Below are 17,647 nucleotides of genomic sequence, written 5' to 3'. Positions count from 1 at the left end.
CTGGAAACAAAAACAGAAAAAACTACTTTCCAACCCTATGCAGGGCTTTTTAAATTTTAATCATTTTTACAAGGCTAAAAATAACAAAAAAGCATAGTTTGACAAAATATTGAACACTTAGTGCAAGACAGAAATTGGTAAGGCAGGGGAAAGACTTGCATTGGCGGAGTTTTAACCTATAAATCAAGAGAAATCAACAGAGAATTTAATCCAAACATGTGCTGCACATAGTTTCCACTGGCCTTGTGTTACCAAGGTTAGAATTATGGTTGGGTTCACTGGTGAGAAAGTGAAAAATGGACGACATCTGCCCTCCGAGGTCTTTTTGCTTTCCTGGTAGCTACTGCAGGGGCCTTGGCATTCTGTGATGAAAGCTTCAGATGTATGATGGGCAATGTCACGTGGGGGTGAACAGTTTGAAACCAACCAAAACTCAGTCCCTGTTCCCAGGACTCTTGTGAAGCATCTTTCTCGTGCTGCCGACACCCTAGATATTCTGCGGTAAGGTGTCCTGAATGATGGAACATCACGAAGGTGGAGGAAGACCCAAGACTCATCCCAAACCAGTGAAAATCAGGGCATCGTTGCCTCCCACCACCTCCATCATCCCATTCATTCATTCATTCATTCATCTATTCATTCAGCATCTATCTGCTAAGCCCTGCAGTAGATGCTGCTGGTATCTGCCCACATCCTTTGGGCCTCGCCACTTGGGTGCACTCCAGCCCACTTCCTCTGCCAGCACTTCTGCCTCCTCTACCTACGGGATTTCTCCATAGCCAGTCCACCTGCACTCACTGTCGGCTGAAGCGATAAAGCCTGCATGCTCCCTGGGGGCAGTCCCCACCAAGGACCGAGTGACTTGTAAATCCCTCGGGACTGTCCCTCGCCGGGGTGAGTAACACTCGGGCACGTTTCTGCAGCTCTTCCACTGCTCGTCCGTGAGTCTGCGCTGCAGCGGCCCACAGCTTCCGCTTGTCTGATGACACATCCTTTTGTAGGCGGCCTTCCCTTCAACCCCCTACGGGTGTCTCCCGCACCTCCTGCCCCTGTCCCCACCTCCCCTAGAATCCCTGTCACAGAGTCCACTTCTGGGGAACCCACACACCTCCTCTGTGCCAGGCAGGGCTTCATTAACTGGAGAACCACCAGATTACAAGATTTCAGACACCAGTGACGGGCTGGTAGGAAGACAGTTGACAGAAGGTCGAGAATCCATTCTGACAACTTCATAAAATTACTGTGAGGTTTATAGTTGAGCAACACTTAAAATAGTGACTGGCCGAGAGTAGCAGTGCAGTAACTATTAGCTATTATAGTTGTTATTCTTCTGAGCTCCGGCATTGGGGGTGTAGCAGTTCTTTGTTGAACAGTAAGTTCCCCTGCAAAGGTAGTGCGCTCGGCTCTCAGCGGCTGTCAGCACTTGAGAAGAAATAGATTTGTCCACGAAGCTTTAGTCGCTTTTGTAGATCTTGAGGGAAAGAGGCACAAGGCAAAGCTTTAAAGGTGGTGGGGTTGGCAGAGGGAGAGCGGATTGCCGGGCCAGCAGGAGGGGCAGGGGTGGGACAGTCCGGTGGGGCTTCTGGCCAGGCGGGGCCCAGCCCGGGGCTCTGCACTGCCTGGGGGTGAGGCACATTCCCGGGCAGGAGAATCCAGGCTTTTCTGAGTCCAAAGCCCTCCAGAGAGAAATGGCAGCGTCATGATTTGAACCTAGGCCCTGCTCGTTGTTTTACTCATTTGTTGTTTTGATACATTCATTCAACACATACTGAGGTTTTTTGTTTTTTTTTTTGTTTTTTTGTTTTGTCTTTTTGCCATTTCTAGGGCCTCTCCCTCGGCATATGGAGGTTCCCAGGCTAGGGGTGGAATCGGAGCTGTAGCCTCTGGCCTACGCCAGAGCCACAGCAATGCAGGATCCGAGCCTCGTCTGCGACCTACACCACAGCTCACGGCAACGCTGGATCCTTAACCCACTGAGCAAGGCCAGGGATGGAACCTGCAACCTCATGGTTCCTAGTCGGATTCGTCAACCACTGTGCCACAACGGGAACTCCGATACTGGGTCTTTTTTACATTTTTTACAGTTGATTTACAATGTTGTGGCAATTTCTGCTGTACAGCAAAGTGACCCCGTCTTTCTCCCTCTCTCTCTGTCACACACACACACACACACACACATTCTTTTTCTCATAGCATGCCCCATCATGTTCTATCCCAAGAACTGGTTATAGTTCCCTGTGCTATACAGTAGGACATCATTATTTATCATTTCTAAATGTAATCGTTTGCATTTACTAACCCCAAACTCCTAGTCCATCCCACTCCCTCCTCCCTCCCCCTGGGCAACCGCAAGTCTGCTGTTCATGTCTGTGAGTCTGTTTCTGTTCTAGAGACAGGTTCATTTGTGCCATATTTTAGATTCTACATATAAGTGATATCATCTGGTATTAGTCTTTCTCTTTCTGAATTATTTCCCTTAGTGTGAGAATCTCTAGTTGCATCCACGTTGCTGCAAATGGCATCATTTCACTCTTTTAAATGGCTGAATAGTATTCCATTGTATGTATGTAGAACCTCCTCTTAATCTCCATTCATCTGTCAGTGGACATTTAGGTTGCCCCCCAGGTCTTGGCTATTGCAACACAGAATGATTTGAATTGGCATTTCAAAGGTCGTCAGAGGACTCCCAGTGGGAGAACACGTATTTGGAACCAGTGGTGGGAAATAAAGTATCCTAAGTGCTTTAGTAGAATGTGTGTGTGGTGGTTGCGGCGGGGGGAGGAGGCGGGGTGGGGGGGGTGGTTCTGAAGCCGGGGACTGGCTCCTTCCTGCCTGAGCAGGAGGAGGGAGGCCTGACCTGAATTTGGGCGGGTGGCTGACCTCACTTACGGGTTCCACCCGCCTCACTCCATTTCCCCCCTGGTGCTGGGTGTGGACAGGTCACTTCGTTTCTCTGAACCTCCCTGGGGTTCTTCACCCGTTGTGTGTGGGGGGGATCCTAACCCAACCTCTCAGATGCCCTGGTCATTGCAGGAGAGCTGGCAGGGGAAGCACCAGGTGGACAGAAAGCAGCTTCCTTCCATCTTAGCTCCAGCTTGAAAGAAGCAAGATACAAATAGGCAAACCCCTCTTCAACATAAGGACCAAAAGGCTGGTTAGCAAACAGCTCTGAGAGCAGAAGGAGCTCCCCCGGGCCTGCGGGAGCCCTGACACAGGGGACAGCAGCAGGAGGCGCCAAGGGTGAGGTGTGAGAGCTGGAGTCAGATGGCCCAGGACCAAACTTCAGCCTCCCTCTGTACTGCGTATGTGATCTTGGGCAGGTTCCTGGACTCTGAGAGCTCCAGTGACTTCATCCATGCAGTGTGAGTGAAAATATTAATAATTCTCACCTCCTAGTGTTGTTATAAAAATGAAATGAGATGATTTAAGTGCCTGGCACATCGTAAGCACTTAATAGACGTAGTTCTTTAGAAGGGATTTCTGGCAGAGGGGGAAATGATCTGCCAAGTTTCCTAACTTCTGTATCTTGATGACCATGATTCAACAGTCTCTCCAGGAGGAGTGGGATGAGGTCTGAATGGTCAGTGCTTTAGGCTTAGGGAGCTTTGTGTTTTGACTCAGTGGCTGAAAACACTGGTGAGGCCCTGCCCACATGCACTGCCCACCTGCCCGGGCCCTTCTCCATGTGCTGAAGCCCAGCACACTTGTGACTCTCTCTGCCCAAGAGGATGGAGGTGGTTCTGCATTCCCGGCAGGCTGAACATGCCCTTCACCCATGGCAGAGGAGCGCTGATGGATGAACATCCAGCTTCCTTGCCCTCTTATTGGGCTGTGATTCTATGCATTTCTACAGTAAACTCACTAGGCTCCCAGGATTGAGTTCCCAGCTGCCCACAGTGGTGGCTACCTGGACAGCACTGCCCCCCGCCCCCTCCTTTTATGGCCTCACCTGCGACACATGGAAGTTCCCAGGCTTAGGGGTCAAATCAGTGCTGTAGCTGAGGCCTACACCACAGCCATAGCAACACTGGATCCTTAACCCACTGAGTGAGGCCAGGGATTGAACCCGCATCCTCACAGACACCATGTCGGATTCTTAACCCACTGACCCACAACAGGAACTCCTGAAAACACACCCTTGATTCATCTCTTTCCCCCTCTACCTCACTCCTCCGTTTCCCTGCCAGCCTACCCTAGGATCACTTGCTAAGTAAATTAATTGCACTGAAATCCTTCATTCTGAATCCATTTCTGGGGGAACCCAGACTGAGACACTCATTGACAGGCTCCTTTAAGCAAGTTCAACACAGGCCAAATGAAGTACAAGGTCATACCTGTGTGCAGTCATGACCGTCTAGACAGCCAGCTCAGGTCCAAGCAAATTTTTGCTTGCCGGAATTATTTGGGTTGGCTTGCCCAGGCAGCCCTGGACTCTCTCCAAAATTCCTCCAGCCCCCGCTTTCCTTTGGTCTTGGAAACTTAACCTCTGAAGCTGGCAGGCTTCAGATGAGAACAGCATAGGATTCTGTGAAGGGCAAATATGGGCCAACCCTGTGGACAAGCACAGGTCAGGAACATAGCTTTCCTATTGTTCTCAGGCTGGAAGATCCAAGCCCCTCGCATCTCTTCTGAATCCAGAGGTGAGAATTACACTGTTATTTCTCTGGAATCAGTGCTATGGTCAAAGGTGAGATATTAACAAAGTGTTTCAGGTGTACATGGAAGTAGGGGCAGGTTGTCACCACCAGAAGCACTAATAGCAGACCCGTCTTGGTCTGTGATTCACATCTGGGCTCCTGAGTTACTCTTGTGTCTGTTCAGCAGAGCTGGTGTGATTCATGCATTTCAAAGGGTGCCCGGCTTTATGAGAACTCTGCCAGCGAAATAGTTAGAAATCACTAAATCAATCCCATGTTCAGAGGTGGGCACCAACCCCAAGTTCAGTGACAGGAGCCCTCTCGCTCTTCTCTAGACCCTGTTGAGAAGGGAAGCGTTGCTGAGAACTCAGCATTTCAGGTCCAGAAGTGAAAGGGCATGGTTTCAAAATCAGACAGAAGCCAATGAGATAATAATTAAAGGGGAGCATTTATTGAGGGCTTCACATGTGCCAAGCGTTGAGCTAAGTAAATACATTATACACGCAATTATACTTCATCCCTCATTCTCTCTTTCTCCCTCTCCTTCTCTGTCTTGTATATATTTCTTGTTTTTAGTTTTGGGGAAATTAAGGTGTGTAGAGAAGAGTTTTCTGTGATGTGGCATCTGGATGGGCTCCTAAAACAGAAAAAGGATCACAGGTAAAAACTAAGTGAATTTGAATAAAGAGTAAACTTTGGTTAATAATTTATGAACATTGTTTCATTAATTGTATCAAATGTACCATATGAATATATAATGTTAAAATGGGGGAACTGTAGCACTTTCTGTACCATCTTTACAGTTTTTCTGTACACCTAAAACTGTTCTAAAAATAAGATTTATGAAAAGAAAAAAATGTTTGGAGTTCCCTAGTGGCTCATCAGGTTAAGGATCTGGTGTTGTCACTGCTATGGCTCGGGTCACTGCTGTGGTGCAGGTTCGATCCCTGGTCCAGGAACTTCTGCATGCTGTGGGCGTGGCCAAAAGAAAAAAATGCTAATGCCTGGGTTAATGATCACTGAGGTATCTTCATCTCAAAACCGTGTTTTTAGTTTGGTTTAGTTCTGGTTTACCACTTCTGTCTAGGGGACCCAGAGGCCTGGCTTATCCTTGGTACCACAGAAAACTCCTGGTGGAAAAAGATTGCAGGATGCAGATGAGGGATGAAAAGGTTGCTGGAGTTGAACTTCAGAAGGTGGAAAACGGTGGCACTTAAGAGCACAGTGCTCCCTATTTATTAGCTGAGTGACCTTGGGCAAGTTATTTAAACTCGCTGGGCACTAGTTTTTTTCATCTGTAAAACAGAGGTAAAAATAAGTGTACCTTGCTCATAAGATTAATATCAGAATTAAAAGAATGAATATTGGCAAGATGCTTACAACCGTGTCTGGAATATGGTAACTTCTGTATCCACCTATGTTTATCAGTAAAAGGCAATCAGCCAAAGTCAGTGGCCATGTGGGAGCAGCAGGATCTGCCTATGGCAGTTTATGTACCCTCTGTTTTTCCATTTAAAAAAAATATCAAACAACAGCAAAAAAAAAAAAAAAAAAAAGTCTCCGTGATTTTTCTCATCATTTATTTAACACTGAGCAAACTTTATTATTTGGCATTGTGGTAGTCACTTCTCATGTATTAAATGCATTTACTTACTAATAGCTTACAGGTTCTGATATTTTCTTTTCTCATCCTTTTTTGACAGTGAAAAATGCCTGTTCATACTAAGTGAAGTTAGTCAGACAGTGAAAAACAAACATCATATGATACTGCTTATATGCGAAATCTAAAAAAAGGATACAAATCAACTTATTTGCAGAACAGAAACAGAGTCACAGACTGAAAAACTTATGGTTACCGAAGGGAACAGATGGCGGCGGGATGGGCTGGGGGGGTTGGAATTGGCATATGCACACCAAGGTACAGGGAATGATTGGCCAATGGGGACCTGCTGTAGAGCACAGGGAACTCTACCCAATGTTCTGTGATCATCTATGTGGGAAAAGAATCTGAGAAAGAATGGATGTATGTACTTGTATCATCACTTTGTTGTGCAGCAGATGTTATCACAACCTTGGAAATCAACAAGGCTTCAATAATTTTTTTTTTTTAAAGCGTGCTTGTTCAGCCCATACTGAGCATCCTTGGGCTTCCTTTTGAACTTGGACGACTCTGAAATGCCCACTTTCCCTGATACAAGCAGATCCTGGTGATGACCAGTGAGTCCACTAAAGGAAAACACATTTTCAGCCTCATTCTGCTGAAAACCGGCAATGGCCCTTTTGGAGGAGAGCCCATTTCTAGCCTGTCTGAATCCCTTCTGCTTCTCACATCTCAGGAATGAAGTGTCACATGGGGGGGAAGTTGCCTGGATCACCGATCACCTCGTGGTGACACGTGGGGCTCAGGAAGTTGGGGGTGAAGGGACAGGCACGATCAGCCCTCCAGACATCTCTCCGTCACGCGTCTGTGGGCTGCGGCCGTTTTCCCCAGCCTTGGGCCTCAGCTGAAGCTCTTCTGTCCCCAGTTCCCAGTTTATTTTCCCATGTTAAAGGCTTGGTCTTGGTGTCTGGAAAGCAATTTGAATGTTCACGGTGGCTAAAACCATCCAGAGGAAAAATAAAAATTCACCGTCAAGTACTGAGGCCAGACTATTGGGTGTCTCATATCCTGGCAGATGTAAAAGGGGAGCCCAAAAAGGATTCCAACAACAGCAGCATTGTTGGAATAAGTGACAAGGTGCTCGTGGTGGCTTAGAGGCCAACACCTCTTTGGATGTGTGAGATCTGGTATTTTCCAACCTCACTCTCATGCCTATTGTCCTCCCTGATACTTGCAGTCTGGCTTGCGTAGGGGGTTGAGAGGATCACTGTCACCACATCTCAGTTAATTTCTCATCACACTTGCTATTTCCCTTCCTAGGTCTGTCTCAACAAATGGTCCCAAATCCTAATGAATCCTATTCTTTTTGCAGGAGCAACACTGCTCTTCTTAGTGAATATTATGGACTGGATTCATGGCAAGGTCCCCTTGATTCTACCTCCTCATTGCTATCCTGTCTGCCCCTTGGACCTCCCATCTCAACAGACCCTGTCTCAGGCTCTCCACTGTTGTTTCTAGGCTTATGTGGATCCCTGCCTTATTGGTCCCTCTGGGTTTGGTCTCATGCTGTGCCTAACTCAAGCCATTCTTCATACTGCTTCCAAAGTGAGATTTTAAAGATACAATAGAAATAAGCACTGATAGTTGACTTCTATAGTTAATATTCCCTGATGCCTTTCAAAGTGGATAAAGATATCTATTATTGGCAAGTCTTTTGTGCCGAGTGAGGTTATGGGAAGGGCAGTGTCTGGATCATTCTCAACTGTCTTCATGAGAAAGAGGAAGAGAGAGTGAGAGGAGGAGGGGGGCCAGATGGCATGATTCTCAACCTGGGGATCAGAGGAAATGGAAGGCTTTGCAGGAAAAGGGTCCGGAGAGAGATGGGGACCTTGTTGGCAGCCAAAGAAGGGAGAAGAAATGGGGATTTCAGAGAGTGAGATTTTGTGTGTCCTCAATTGTGACTCCCTCTGCAGCCTCACTCGTAAAACCTTTAGTTTTTGAGACATGTAGAAATCTCTACATTGTACGAATGTAGAAAAAAATTCACATTTCTCTGTAATATTTCATGGCGGGTATTCTTTTGGGAGGATGTGTAGAAGCACTGAGTTATGCTACAAGAATGGCATGCAGCAAATAAACAAATGAAAAAACCAAGGCAGGCAGAGTTAGCCAATCTGCATAAAGCACAAGTCTAACCTCCCTGGTCCTCTGATGACGTCTTCCATGGCTCCCATCCCCCTTCCCCCATTGGGTGGTCATGGGGGCTTGGAGCACTTTAGCGCAGATATCAAGATCCATCCTGATCTGATCTCCATGTACCTGTCCAATTCTGCCTTCTAAGCAACTGTACACCTGCGTGCATGTGCACTCACGCACACACACACACACACACACAGAGGTAATTCTAGCAAAGGTTGTCATGATGGCATATACTATTTCACCCTGCCTACACTGTTCTTCTCTGGCCCTTGTTTAGCTGGAAAATGCCTCCTTCTCCTCCCTCAAGCACACTTAGGACCTCCCCTCCTCTGGGCTCCCATTTCGTCTTGAAGATATACATGTTTATTCTATCTTCAACCGTTTATAGTTGCATATTTGCATGCCTGTTTCCCCGGCATGACCATATGCTTCTTAAATCCAGGTCTAGCCATATCTCTGTAAAGTATTTCTAGCACCTAGCAAAATGCCAGGCATTTAGTCTTACATCTGATGAATAAATTTTCCTTCTTTGACTCGTAAGTGTTCTACAGAGATTAGTACCAACTGGTCAGAGAGAAAGAAAAATTGCCATTGGTACTCTAAAAACCTATCTAGTACTTGCCATTTTTGTCCTCATATAGCCTGTTACTGTGGTGATCCTCAATAAACATGACTGCTAGCATGCACGTCTTTGCGTCGGCCTTTCCAGCATTGATTCTGGGCTTGGCCTGCTGACTAGCTTTGGCCTATAGAAAATTGGCAAGCGTGACACAAAGCGGTTGTTTGGTAAGTGCTTGCACATTGGATTTGCCGACTTGGAATGCTCTTTCTTGGAAACCAGGTACCATATTGTGAGGAAGCTCAAGCAGCCATGTGGAGAGGCCCATGTAGGGAAGCAGTGAAGCCCCTGGATGACGGGCTCAGCTGAGCACCCAGCCAGTGACCGTCATCAACTGCTAGCCATGCGAATGAGACATTGAAACCTTCCAGCCCTTCCAGTACCCCAGCCATTGCTACATGAGGCAGAATAACCACATGGCTGATCTATAGAATTGTGAGAAGTTTTAAACTGTTGTTATTTTAAAACACGAAGATTTTCAATGCTAGACAGTTTCATACAATTGGAATTATATCATATGTAGTTTTTTGTGGCTGCTTCATTCATACTGTAGCATCTTTTCAACGTTCATTCAGCTATAGCATGTACCATTACTCTGTTTCTTTTGATGGCTAATATTCCATTGTATGGATATAGGACCCTTTGTTTATTCATTCATCAGTTGATGGGCATTTGTGTCATTTCCACCTTTTGGCTATTATGAACCATGTTGCTGCAAACAATTGTATACAAGATTCTGTGTTCTCATATGCTTTTATTTCTCTTGGTATATGAATAAATACCTAGGAGTGGGCATGTTGGATCCAGTGGCAACTCCAAGGTGACTGCATCATTGCATGCTCTCACCAGCAGCATCGCCCTCTTTTTACAGATGAAGAGTGAGGATGGAATTCTGTGATGATCCTGCACTTAAAGGACTATTTATTAAGGAAGAAGAGCTGCCAGTGGAATTGGAAAAAGAGCAATTGGAAGTGGGAGGAGAGACTATCGTCACGTATGAAACGGTCAGACTGAAAATAATTACAGGCAGCGGAAAGGTAAATTACAACAATTATTTTTCATGAAAAATATTTTATCTTTTAATATAGAAAAGAGAAAAGTCATATTTTTAAAAGAAAATAATAGAACACCAGACTAAATGATAATGTATTGTTAAGGAATTATAAATTTTGTCCCACGAAAAATTATTTGGAATGAAAAAATATGAAAAGTGAGAGCTTCTTCATGTATATGTACATAGTATTTATAAAATAGCTCCATAATTTTTCTCTTTTGCCTGTAAATTCAAAGTGTGGGAAACATAAAATTTAATCTTTACTTTAAAAAGAGACAGATAACTGTGAAAAAGACAAATATTCCCTTTTCTTTGATATATTACAAGCCATTAAAATTTTTAGAGACAGTTTCTGAAGAGAGGTTTTTAGGAAGGTACGAGGTGATTCTTGGAAGTTTCCAGGAGAGTGGTGGTGGAAGAAACCAGACTGCAATGAGTGACGGGTTTAGAGCGGGCGGGCAGCATGTTTTTGGAATTCCGCTGCAGTGAAAAGAAAAGAGAAAGAATCATTCTTAGGGGGGAAGGGACTTGAGCTTGTCTGTAGAGAAAAGAAGCCTGAGTGATTAAGATGCAGTTACAGCTGCGAAGATGGTCAAGTACCTTGTTGGAAAAGCCAAGGAAAGCAGAGCGTCAGATAGAAGGGAAGCCTAGTTCTCTGTGGCCAGAGATGGAAGGACAGTGAGATGGGTAAAAATGAGAATGATTGGTGGGATATGTTCAGGTCTGAAGACCTCTTCTAGAACTTTCTATATTGATGGGCTTAGAAGTCCTAGGAAGATACTAGGACAAAGCTCTGCTCCTCCCCCTCAACCCCAAAACCTAGCAAAACCCCCAAAACCTGCAGGGGGAAGTTGAACCTGCGGGCATTCAGTCTTTTAGCTGAGATTCCATGGTTCAAGGAAGATTTCAATCTTGAGCCAAATGCAGAGTTCAAAGTGAGTTTTCTGTGGGCTTCCTGGGATTCTGAGTATTTATTACATCGTTTGTGGAAGCTGGGTTTTCAGAGGATGCCAGTAAATGAAGATTCCTGGGCTCTAAGGCATCGGCTTAAAGGAACCTTCTACACTGCCATTAAGCATGCTTGTTCCTTTATTACGCATTACATTTTTCCCTCATAGCCCCCCAAAGTCTTCCTGGTTGGAAAGCCAGGAAATAGTTCATTGTTTCTTCAAAGCGGAAGCGATAGCACTTCCTAACAGTAAGTCTGTGCCATTCCAGTTAAGAGTCCTCATTTTTAAAACCTGCTGGGGCTTTCCTTGCAGAGAAGGGAAAAACCCCACTGCATATACAGCTGAAAGTTTACCACAGCCCCTGCTGATATCAGAGGTATTTTAATAAAATCCAGCATAGAAACACAGGTCCTATTACACTGACTCCAACTGATAATTAGCTGCAAAAGTTTGACAATCTCAGGAAAAAACGATCGGAATGACGACATGTGGTTTTGAATCCAGATTACAAATTCTGGGGGTGATGAGGGGTGGAGAAATCTCCACTTTCAAGTAGAATGAGAACCTTTGCTGTGGAATGCTAGGACATCTCTTGGGCCCAGCGAGCGCCACTTCCCAGCAGCTGAAACCATTTAGATCGGCCTGTGTCTTCCCTCCGCAGAAAACAATGGCCTCTCCCAGGGTCCCTTCCAGTTCTGAATATGGTCCCCCAGAGCTCAGGGACAAGAAAATGGACCTTTGTATGAAAAGCTTCCTCCATTTCTATGGTCCTTGGTTTTATCCAAGGAGATTTTTGTTGCTGTTGCTGCATTGCTTTTTTTTTTTTTTTTTTTTTTTTTGTCTTTTTGCCATTTCTAGGGCTGCTCCCTCGGCATATGGAGGTTCCCAGGCTAGGTGTCGAATCGGAGCTGTAGCCACCAGCCTGCGCCAGAGCCACAGCAATGCGGGATCCGAGCAGCGTCTGCAACCTACACCACAGCTCAAGGCAATGCCGGATCGTTAACCCACTGAGCAGGGCCAGGGATCGAACCCTCAACCTCATGGTTCCTAGTCGGATTCGTTAACCACTGCGCCACGATGGGAACTCCGCTTTGTTTTGTTTTAGTACTGATGGGAGAGGCAAGATAATGGTTTTTTTTTGTTCTTTTTTTATTAAAATTTTTTTATTAAAGTATAGGTGATTTACAGTGTCCTGCCAATTTATGCTGTACAGAGAGCAACTCAGTCACACACACACACACACACACACACACACACACACACTTATATATGTATACACACACCTTATTTTTCTCATATCATCCCCCATCATGTTCTATCCCAAGAGAATAGATATAGTTCCCTGTTACCAGCAGTACCCCATTGCTTATCCATTCTAAATATAATAGTTTGCATCTACTAACCCCAAACTCCCCATCCATCCCTCTCCCTCTCCCTCCCCCTTGGCAAACACAAGTCTGTTCTCTATGTCTATGAATCTGTTTCTGTTCCAGATAGGTTCCTTTGTGCCACATTTTAAACTCCACATGTAAGTGTTATCATATGATATTTGTCCTTCTCTTTCTGACGTACTTCACTTTGTATGAGAATCTCTAGTTGCATCTATGTCACTGCAAATGGCATTGTTTTGTTCTTTTTTATGGCTGAGTAGTATTGCACTGTGTATATGTAAGATGTGTTTTTTTACCTGAAGTTCAAGGAGGTTAAGAGATTTTTCCTCAAGTCACATAAATTCAGGTGGAAGAGAGATGGTTCCAAGTTTCTTGGCAACAGTTGTCCAGAAATTTTCCTATCAGGCCATACCCCACAGGTAGAGTTGAAAAACCAGTAGCCGCATCTTACATGTGCCTTTAAAAATGAAAGACCAGGAGTTCCCGTCATGGCTCAGTGGTTAATGAACCCGACTAGCATCCATGAGGATGCAGGTTCGATCCCCGGCCTTACTCAATGGGTTAAGGATGTGGTGTTGCTGTGGCTGTGGTGTAGGCCGGCAGCTGTAGCTCTGATTAGACCCCTAGCCTAGGAACCTCCATGCGCCTGCCACCTGTGCGGGCCTAAAAGAAAAAAATAAAATAGTGTGAAAAAACGAAAGACCGGTGGAAAGGCTTGAGTATCTGTTGGGCTGGAGGGGATTTCATTTGAAAGATACATCTAACATGGTCAGTGAAACCCTGAGTTAAATCCATTTCTCCTGCTTTCGCTAATCCAGGTCATTTTAAGATTTGCAGGGCCTCCAGGCAGCACGTAGCCTCAACAATAAGATGTTTGCCCAGGTTGTTTTCTCAGAACTTAGAGAGCTGTGTCTAGTTCGAGCTGAGCTGGTTAAGACTGGGTAGTTGAGATTGGATAGGCCTTTCCAATCGACTGGCCCTTCAACTGGGCATGCGTGAGTGTCTGCTGGATGCCCTTTGGAAATAGGGGGACCCAAAGCTCCACCCTCAGAGGGTGCCGTGGTCTGTAGCTTAGTTACACCTGCTCAGAATAACAATTATTTCACCTCTTTCCAGTCACCGGTCCCCATGCTCCCCAGCTCAGGCCACCCTGCTCATTTACTCGTAATCCCATAAATACCCCGAGCTCCTTGCCTTTGGGGAGGCAGGCTTAAGATATGTTCTCTTCACTTGGTTGCCTTTCAGATGAGCCCTCTCTTTGCTGCAGACCTTGGTGTCTCGGTGCTCTGGCTTGCTGTGCATCAGGCAAAAGGGGCCTGGTGACTTTGGGTTTCTCCTGAGTTCTTGATCTCTTACCGGGGTCTCCTGCCTAGCTCTTCCTTTCCAGCCACTACCAACTGACCTTTGCCCTTGTGTTTTTCAAAATCTTGTCCATAAGGGGAAACGCTGCATCCTATGCTTAAAGTGACTCTTTGGAGATGGTGCCGGAGAGGAAGAACTACTTTGCCGGAAGCCGTATAAAATTGAACAGCTCTTTTCAAAATCCGCCTCCAGCCAGGGCAGTCCTGCTAGTCCATGTGACGTGTGAATTAGCAAAACAAGCTTGTTTTCACTGAGAGTTTTATTACCATCTGCTGAGAAACTGTTTTGTGATGATCTGAACCAGAGGTTGATATGTCTTTCTAGAGTTGTGCAAGTCACACTCGTCGCAACCGGAAGCAACCGCCGTTCCTCCGCTGGGAGCCTCTCGCTGGCCTCTTCTTGGGCCCAGTCCTTTTGTATCTTCCTGCCTCAGATTCTTTCTCTCTCTCACCCCCGCCCCCCACTTCCCCTCAACCCCATTTCCTCCTTTAAATCTCCCTTGGGTTTCTTCTATTCTAGGTTCCTTTACTCTCTTCTTTTTGAGAATTCTTGGAGAATTTATAAATCTTTATTGCACACTAGCAGCACATAAATACTTTATTTGAATATTTAATTTTTTGACTTCTCTCTCCTACACATTCCATTCCTGGCCTAAGGGTTACCCTTCTTAACTGGGATGGCCCATCATGGTACATTTTTGTTATTAATTCCCTGAGGATTTCTGCTTCCAGTTTTTACATTAACTTTCTTTCCCCTCCTTTCCACATTAAAAAAAAGAAAAAAAAAGGAGATACTCAGTTGATCTCTTTGTTATAATCCCCATAACACTTCCTACCTCTCCTTTAAAAATCTGTATATTATAGACCTGGCATAGGCTGATATGTATTAAGTATTTGCCAAAGGAATATTTATGATCAAATGCATAATGCTGTGTTGTTTGGGTTTTAGGGTATATTAGATTGTAAGCTAATAGTCAGAATTTTGGCGGGTGTGCTCAGCAAAATGCTGAGCTTACAGTGGATGCTCAGAAGATTTGTTAAATGAATATCCATCCACAAAACAACCTGTTTCCTGCCTAACACTGTGATGTTAAAGAGAAAAAGTGCAGGGGGTCATTTTAATTCTTTAGGTTATCATGGCTGATTGATTCCTTTATGGGATGAAATTCCTTATAAAGAAAACAACTCTGTAACATGTTAGTCATAATTTAAAAGGAGTGTCAAGAACGTTGTTGTCATATCTTAGCCTCAAAATTTTATGAAATAGATACGACCCGCCCCCAGCCTCCGCCATCCCACTTTACAAATAAGGAAACTAAGGCGCAGTGAGACTCAGGTAACTTGATTAGACTCATTGACACAGTGATGGATAAACAAGAACAGAAATCTGTGAATGCCAAGTCTTCTGCGTTTTCTACTCCGTTATAGCTTCCCTGGTTCCGAAGCAAAATGCCATAGCTCCAAAGTTCTCTTTCCAGTGTGGATGTTTAAAAAATATGTTCTTTTGCAAAAGTCTAAAATGCGTTACTCAATACCAATACACATCTCCAGTGTAGAATCCAGGCCACGAGGCATGCACAGGGCATACTTTGAAAGAGGCCTCATGAAAACACAAAGTTGGAATTGTCCCTGAGGATTTTCACTAAGTAGACTGAATCTAGTGGGGAAATGAATTATTTTGCCGGGACTTCACAGGAGTGCAGACCAAAAGAATGAGAACTGGTAAGAAATAACACATGCTTTTAAAAAGCATTTGCTTAGAAATAGAAGGCGAGTGTAAGGTTTTTGGTTTTGGTTTTTATTTAGAAGATTTTTTTAAAAATAAATTTTATTGGTGTATAGTTGTTTTAGTTTCAGGTGTACAACAAAGTGAATCAATAAGACGTATATATATATATTTCATTCCTTTTCAGATTCTTTTCCCATACAAGTTATTACACAGCATTGAGTAGATTACTCTGTGCTATACAGTAGGTCCTTGTTACCAATCTGTAGTGTTTTAAAGAAACCAAAAATATGAAAATGGCACAACATTTGGAATATTTTTCAGAATCATATAATTTTAGGGCTGCATGAGACCAGGAAAAGCATCTCAAACTCCCTTCCTTTGACAAAAAAGAAGCAACATTTTGAGTCACAACCAGGACCAACTACATAGTTTGTGGGGCCCAGGGAAAAGTGAAAATAGGGGGGCCCCCTTTTCAAAAATTATCAAGAATTTTAAGGTGTTGACTACAGGTTGTGAAAACAAGTGTGAGACCCTTAAGTGTGGGGATGTGTATGACTACAGCATAGGTCACAATGTTATTCATACCAGTGCTGTACATTTACATGGCACTTGACAGTTTGCACAGCCTTTTCACAGATACCCGAGTTTCATAATAGCTCAGTGAAGTGGAATGAATTACCTTTATTTGAAAACATTGCCCCCACTGGCATAATTTACCAACCATGACATTGAGTGACTAAAATGATCGCATGCACTTTGCACCATTTATGTTTCATTTCATGATAGCAGTTTCCTCTAGAATAAACGATAAGCAGTAATTTGCTCACAGATACTCATTCAACAAGCACTCCAGCACCTGCTATGAGCTGAGCACTTTGCTAAATGTTTCAGACATCTGACCTGGACTTTGCAGTAACTGAGTGAAGTTTATGAATCATCCTTCCCCATGTACTGATGAGCACTCTGAGAATCAGAGAAGTCAAGTCTGATGTCCAAGGTCACAGACTGGTTAGTGAATATTGGTTGCCAGACTGTTTTGTGGTGCTCTTTTAAAAGCATTAAAGTCTCTGAAATGAAATAGACATGTAAATTTCAAATTGCCCGCTAAGGAGATTAAAGCCAAATCAGAGAGTAGGTTGCTATTCTCCTTTTGCCATTTCTCTCTCTCCTGCTTCAGATTCTACTCTAGAAAGTACGGGAGTCTAATGATGAACACGTCTTACGTTTTAGGAGATTGCTTAGTAAATGAATGAGGAGTTAAATGGCCTGAGCCCTGCCTTCATGGCAGAGCACTGATTGCTTACTTAATGTACATGAGTCCTTGCATACCTAGAAGCTGCCTCGCAAGTTGGGCTAAGCTGTATGACTATTTCTGGCAAATGGACTGCAAACAAAAGTCACAAGTATCATTTCCAGGCTGCAGCATCAACAAGCTCCTTCCTGACGCTTTGGTTCTTTCTCCAACTCAATGACCCCAGAAGGCATGTGCTGAAATATTGGAATCACAAGATAAAAGCATATTGGCTCCCTGCATCTTGGAAGGGAGTTTCCCTGGAGGACCAGGGATCTTGCAGTGGACTCTTTGTGAGCAAACTTCTCATGTGAAAGTCACTGGGATCTGGGAGTTTGTTACTACAGTGTAACCTAGCATCGCTCTGACTAATGAACAGCGTTCCTCTCATTCTGGCTTGGTTCCCCTTCCCCATTTTTGACCCTTAATGTCTATAATTAACATATATCAAGGCTTTCAAAATTTCTCCTCAAGCTGATTTTTGTTTTCCTGGAAGCTTCTGACAGCTGGCCAGCTTCTACTATTTTCAGAGGTTGAGGCCTCAAGCTGTTTTATTTTACATTAGAAGCATGACCGGAAGGCTGAAGGACTTGAGAGCATCTGTGAGTCAGAGGCTTCAGTAATTTCTAGGTCTTTCTAAAATAATTTAGGAAAAAGTGGTTAAACACTGAAATGATAAACAGATAATGGTCTCTCTTACTACCCTGAATACTTGTTTCCAGGGAAATTGTAAAAGGGAAAATGTTTTGGCGTACTTTCTTTTCCAGTGATGGTATAGGAAAACTGAGAATGCTTAAGCATGTTCAGAAGTCTCTT

The 17,647-nt window shown here is 44.3% G+C and overlaps 1 long non-coding RNA gene across 1 annotated transcript in view; it reads left to right on the top strand.

The window, feature by feature from the left end:
* Positions 1–17,647, top strand: part of LOC106507478 (uncharacterized) — a 232,755-nt gene that overhangs the window by 103,886 nt on the left and 111,222 nt on the right. Inside the window, exon 3 of the long non-coding RNA XR_014803154.1 lies at positions 9,927–10,092. This is a non-coding gene — a long non-coding RNA (uncharacterized LOC106507478). The remainder of the gene's footprint in view (positions 1–9,926; positions 10,093–17,647) is intronic.

Source organism: Sus scrofa, chromosome 5, assembly GCF_054392235.1.
Source record: "Sus scrofa isolate SSC_HxYL_T2T_F1_AM1 chromosome 5, Sscrofa_HxYL_maternal_Yorkshire_Landrace_v2.0, whole genome shotgun sequence".
Classification (NCBI taxonomy): Eukaryota; Metazoa; Chordata; class Mammalia; order Artiodactyla; family Suidae; genus Sus; species Sus scrofa.
The sequence above is the reverse complement of the archived record's forward strand: the minus strand, read 5'-3'. Positions and strand labels throughout refer to the sequence as shown.